Here is a 6,690-nt window from a genome sequence, read left to right as displayed (position 1 = left end):
TGGTTGGATCTCCTTGTAGTCCAAGGGATTCTCAAGAGTCTTCTCCAACACCACAGTTCAAAAGCATTAGTTCTGCGCTCAGCTTTCTTTATAATCCAACTCTCACATCCATACATGACCACTGGAAAAACCATACCCTTGACTAGATGGACCTTTGTTGACAAAGTAGTCTCTGCTCTTTAATATACTGTCTGCTTTCTGCTGCTGCTAAGTCACTTCAGTCGTGTCCGACTCTGTGTGACCCCATAGACGGCAGCCCACCAGGCCCCCCCCGTCCCTGGGATTCTCCAGGCAAGAACACTGGAGTGGGTTGCCATTTCCTTCTCCAACGCATGAAAGTGAAAAGTGAAAGTGAAGTCACTCAGTCATGTCCAACCCTCAGCAATCCCGTGGACTGCAGCCTTCCAGGCTCCTCTGTCCATGGGATTTTCCAGGCAAGAGTACTGGAGTGAATATGCTGTCTAGATTGGTCATAACTTTTCTTCCAAGGAGTAAGCATTTTTTAATTTCATGGCTGCAGTCACCATCTGCAGTGATTTTGGAGCCCCCAAAAATAAAGTCAGCCACTGTTGCCACTGTTTCCCCATCTAATTGCCATGAAGTGATGGGACCAGATGCCATGATCTTAGTTATCTACATGTTAAGCTTTAAGCCAACTTCTTCACTCTCACTTTCATCAAGAGGTTCTTTAGTTCTTCACTTTCTGCCATAATGGTGGTGTCATCTGCATATCTGAGCTTACTGATATTTCTCCTGGCAATCTTGATTCTAGCTTGTGCTGCTTCCAGCCCAGCATTTCTCATGATGTACTCTGCATATAAGTTAAATAAGCAGGGTGACAATATACAGCCTTGACACTCCTTTTCCTATTTGGAACTAGTCTGTTCCATGTCCAGTTCTAACTTGCTTCCCTTTGCTGCAGACTGGATTATATTATCACATTGGTTGTTTAGTCACTAAGTTGTGTCTGTGTCTTGCAACTTCATGGACCATAGCCTCCAGAGTCCTGTCTATGGGATTTCTCAGGCAAGAATACTGGAGTGGGTTGCCATTTCCTTCTCCAGGGTTGACCCAGGAATCGAACCCGCATCTCCTGCAATGACAGGCAGATTCATTACCACTGAGCTACCTGGGAAGTCCTACATTAAAAGGGGACACTCTGAATTTTGTATATGTTGAGGTTTGGCCATAAAAAAAGGGGAACTTGGTTCTTTTAAGGGTTATGGTTATTGTTCTAGAGCCTTAACAGATAAGCAGTGGGTTCCCTGTTAGGTACCCACAGGTGAAGAGAGCTGGATTTGAATGGAAAGGAGAGGCGTGCTGTTGGAACATAACGGATAGCAGGGAAGGGCATCCACAACTTGATATGCACAGCCCAGGGCTACCACCTTTGTTTCTTAAGAACTTGAAATAGGTTCCTATCTCAGTACACTTGATCTTTATTAATAAACAGCATAGAAGTATGGCTTTTCAAAGTTTTGTGTGTTTATTGAGGACAGATACTGATTTGCAAGATAGAACATTGCTTTCTAGTTTTTACACTATTAAGTTTAAAGTGCAAGGTCTTGTGCAATATTAAATTTTTTTACTTTAATCTGTGTCAAGAATGTGCTCTTGGAGCTATAGAATCATTTGGTCTGTGGGGAGAAATTCCAGTCTGCTGCTCAGTTTGGCCCTGTGGTTGATGCTAAGAGGTCTGGTATAAGCTAGGCACTGAGATGAATGTTTCTACTTTCCTTATCTAGTTTGAATTGTTTGGACAGAATAGAAGGAAAAAGTCCATCATAGATACAAAACCAAAGTCACTTGAGACTAGCTAGAAATTGCTTTATTATTAATAAATTGGTTGGGTTAGAAAACAGATAAAAGAGGACTGGATGAATAAAGGGTGTTTAGTGTGCTAGACACTGGACTAAGTACTTGCATTATTTTAACCCTTAGAACAATCAGATTAGGAATTACTTATCAAATCTAAGCTATAGTTACTAAACTGAGGCTCTGAATGGTTATGTAACTATTAACCTCAGCTATTAAGTGGTGGCTGTTCAGTCTCAGCTTTTAGTAGTAGATCCCAAATTTGAACCAGGGTTTAATTGAAAGAGCTCAAACCAAACAGCAAGCCTGGAATGAACCCCTAAACCAGGATCTAGGTAATTTTAAGAAACCTGAGAGCTGCAGCCAGAGAAAACAGATAAATGGGGAAATTGCCTTTTCCTTAGACTAGAATAACTGCACAAGGCGACTGAAGTTTTAGAGATTCCAGAGACGTGCAGAAGTACCAAGGATCAAGAGGGTTCTTTCAAATACCATTTGGTCAAGACAAAGGATGCTAATGACTAGGTGAGCAAGCAGGAATGGTAGATCTGAGAAAACCTGCTCTGGGCACACATGGAAATCACTTGGGAAGCCACACAAAGTACAATGTCCAGGCCCCGACTGCCATCCTGTGAAAGCAAGTTGATTTATCTGAACAAGCACAGGCCCACAGAGGGCCTTTTCAAGGCAAAATTTACAGGAGTGTGTTTTAAGTGTGTGAGTCTGAGAGAAAGGAAGCATGGAAGACACACAAACAGATCGATATTTAGCCCTGACCATGGAGGTGAACATTTGTCAAGGCAGCTGGATCTAGCTTTTAAAGATGGAAAAATGAAAAGGAATGCCACTATGAAGTCAGATCCTGCTATTTCAGGAAGAGCTGAGAAAATAGGTTGTTTCTACTGCAACCTGGGCAGTCCCAGCTAGGCTTAAGTCTTTAGGGGTATCTTCCTGATCACAGCAACCAATGATCCTTAAACTGGGTTGGATATAAAGGACTGTATTGAAGTAAGTGATTGATGAAACCAAAAATTTTAAGATGGAGTATGTGTGTGCATGCTGAGTTGCTTCAGTTGTATTCAACTCTTAGTGACCCTATGGACTAAAGCCCTCCAGGCTCCTCTCTCCATAGGATTCTCTACTAAAGTGGGTTGCCATGTTGTCCTCCAGGGGATCTTCCTGACACAGGGATCAAACCTGCTTCTGTCTCCTGCATTGGCAGGCGGGTTCTTCATTACCAGCACTGCCTGGGAAGCCCAACAAAAGGAATCAATTCACGCAAAGACCCAAGACTCAGAATCACATTGACCTATGCCTCCAAGACTCTGGGTTACCAACATCCTGCAACCTCAGCTGGTCTAAGATGGTGTCTTTTTTTGAGTCTAATACACTGACGAGAAGGATATAAAAAATAGGCAACCTCAGGAGAAATAGAAGTAATAAATATAAGAAGCTGAAATAGTAACACTCATCCTTTTTGTATGTAAATATTTTTATTGTATCATAACATTGTAGGTAGGGTTCTCTGTATCATAATGCACTTAAGACATTCAAGAAAATCTGATATATTGAGCTTGCAATTTTAAGTGTTCAGAAGTATTTGATTAAATCTGTAGTACTTAAATGTTCAGGGAAATTTAATTTCATACACTTAAGACTGTCCAGTTACATAAGCAGTATGTGAATATCTAGAGAAATGCTATTTAATTTTAGAAGGAATTTAATTAAAAATGATCTTTAGGAACACAAGGAATTCCCAGGCAAAGAGGAGTAGATTGATATGAGTGGATCTATAGGAAGTTAAAAAATTGATGGAAAAGTGATGTGACTTAGAGCTGATATAATTACAACCTAAGAACCTAAAGAAGGAATAAAGAAGCAAGGTACTCAGTCCCCCAGAACTCCACCCGCAAGACTTAGCATTTGGACTCGCTGGATGCTGGCGGTTTAGGGTATCAGGTAAGGCCAAGTGTGGGAATGGAAACGAGGGCAAAATTAGCTGAAGGATTACTGAGCTATTAGACTCCCAGTTCTTATCCCCTTTTCCCACACCACCAGGTAAGTTGCCTACTGGTTAATTCTCTGTGGAAAATGAATAGGAATGAGTGTCAGCCTGGGACACCAGGAAGAGCAAAGAGCTAGGATAAGCAAGGGACTAAAAATAAATGAAAGCCTACATTCCAAACTATGGGATCCTCAGTTCCTTACTAACCTTACAGAATGCCAACTGCCAGGCATTATGTCTACTTCATCTGTCCCTATTCCTGTTCTCAACCCCGTATTTTCTAAGGCAAGAGATAGGAGAATCCTTTTGTAGAAAAACTGAGCCAAAGATCTCTAGATTCTGCCATTTGTGGAGTGCCCCCAGTGAAAAGGCTGGCTCGGGTCACCTTATAATGAAACTCACCAGTCATTATGCCCCATCTTAATTTCAATAAACTGGTTAGTACGTTGCCTTCAAATATTAAAGACAAACAAGAACCATTAGACAGCCAAGGAAGACTTCAATGGGAGGATTGCAAAAACCAGAAAGGACCTAAGGGAAACTTAAGATGAGATCTTGTCTCCTCAAAAGAAGAAAGCTATTTTTTAAAAAAAGGACTAATTAGAAAAAAAAAATCTTGAAAATTGGACTTCCCTGGTGGCACAGTGGTTAATAATCTGCCTGTGGAAGAAGGTGATGGCACCCCACTCCAGTACTCTTGCCTGGAAAATCTGATGGATGGAGGAGCCTGGTAGGCTGCAGTCCATGGGGTCGTGAAGAGTCAGACACGACTGAGCGACTTCACTTTCACTTTTCACCTTCATGCATTGGAGAAGGAAATGGCAACCCACTCCAGTATTCTTGCCTGGAGAATCCCAGGGATGGGGGAGGGATGGGGTCGCACAGAGTCGGACACGACTGAAGCGACGTAGCAGCAGCAGCAGCCAATGCAGGGAACTCAGGTTCAATCCCTGCTCTGGGAAGATGCCACACGCTGCAGAGAGACTAAGCCTGTGCACCACAATTTCTGAAGCCTGCACACTTTAGGGCCCAGGAGCCACAACTAAGGAGCCCCATGTGCTGCAACTGCTGAAGGCTGTGTGCCTAGAGCCTGTGCTCCACAACAAGAGAAGCCACCACAACGAGAAGCCCTTGCACTGCAACTAGAGTAGCGCCCACTCTGTGCAACTAGAAAAAGCCTGAGTGCAGCAATGAAGACCCAGCACAGCCAAAAAAAAAAAAAATGAAAGTGCAAACTATGGCAAATATAAAATTAACTAAAAGGGCTGGAAGACAGAATTGAAGAAATCTAAAAGGCAGAACAAAAACAGATGGAAAATAGGAAGTAAAAAGATACAGATTTAATACAAGAATTAGAAAGTCTAATTACTTAGGAATTTCTGAATGAAAGAACCATAGAATATGGAGAGGAGGAAATTATTGAACAAATAATTCACAGAAATTCCACAGGACTCAAAGAAATAAGCCTGTAACTAAAAGAATCCATAAGTTGCCCAACACAATTAACATAGGCAGCAAGGCAGATTGGCATGTATCTTCGACTGCCCCTGCTCAGTCACTTCAGTCATTCCGACTCTGTGCGACTCCATGGGACTCCATGGACTGTACCAGGCCCCTCTGTCCATGGGATTCTCCAGGCAAGAATACTGGAGTGGGTTGCCATCTCCTTCTCCAATTTTCAGACTACTCAAAGAGTAAATTTTAAAAGTTTCCAGAGATCAAAAAAAGGATGTTAGAAGTACTGATTATAAGAATGTCATCAGATTTCTCAGGGGCAGCACCAGCTGCTAGAATACAATGAAGTCAGATCTTCAAATTATGGGGGAGGGGGGGACTGTTTTTAATGTGGAGTTCTAGCCTCAAATAAGTTATAGAACAATGACATCTTCAGATACTCAAGGATTCTAAAAATTTAGCTCCCATTTACCCTTTCTTAGGAAGCCACTAGATGATTACTTTTGCATTTTGAGAGTTAAAAAAAATAAAAAGGAAGCCAAATTTCAGGAAGTAAGTACCCCAAGAGGAGGGTGGGGCGATAATTCTAGCATGCCTGCTAGGGGTTAAAGGTGCACAACAGCCTGGAGAGCAACCAGTCCAGACTGGAGCAGGATGAAAGAGTGGCTGCAAGTAACGGAATACCCAACTCTAAGTGACTTAAACACTAGAGGTCTGTTATCTCACATAACCAGAGTGCCCACTACTAGGTTGGTTCATTCAACCCTTGATGTTAGGGTTATGAATTGGCTTTTCTGGAATCAATGCCCCTTCCCTTTTTGTGAAAAGATTGCAGATGTAGCTGCAAACTTCATGTCCTCACGTAACCAGGCAAAAACTTAAGAAGTTTCTCTTCCAAGTTTCTTTCCACAGAGACAAAAGTCTTATCTGGTATGTCCTATCCCAGTCTTCCCCTCAGATTTCACTGACCAGATGCCACTTCAAGAAGTTTTTAAAGGTGGTGGGGTTTTTCCCCTTTTTGATATGGAAAGCATAGATGCCCCCCCAATTTTTTTTTTTTTTTTTTGAATTTTCATTGGTGTGTGCCTGTGTGCTAAGTCACTTTAGTCGTGTCTGACTCTTTGGGACCCCATGAGACGTATATAGCTTGCCAGGCTCCTCTGTCCATGGGGATTCTCCAAGCAAGAATACTGGAGTGGGTTGCTGTTCCCTTCTCCAGGGGATCTTTTGGACCCAGGGATCAAACCCGGGTCTCTTTATGTCTCCCGCAATGGTAGGTGGGTTCTTTACCACTAGCGCCACCTTAACTCCACAGGTCACAGCCATCAGAGCAAACACGAGAGCATAGATACTGGAGCCAGACTGCCTGGGTTTTCTCTATTACTTCTAAGACTCGCATTCTAATGATACTTGGG

Source organism: Bison bison, unplaced genomic scaffold, assembly GCF_000754665.1.
Source record: "Bison bison bison isolate TAMUID 2011002044 unplaced genomic scaffold, Bison_UMD1.0 scf7180017864471, whole genome shotgun sequence".
Lineage (NCBI taxonomy): Eukaryota > Metazoa > Chordata > Mammalia > Artiodactyla > Bovidae > Bison > Bison bison.
The sequence above is the reverse complement of the archived record's forward strand: the minus strand, read 5'-3'. Positions refer to the sequence as shown.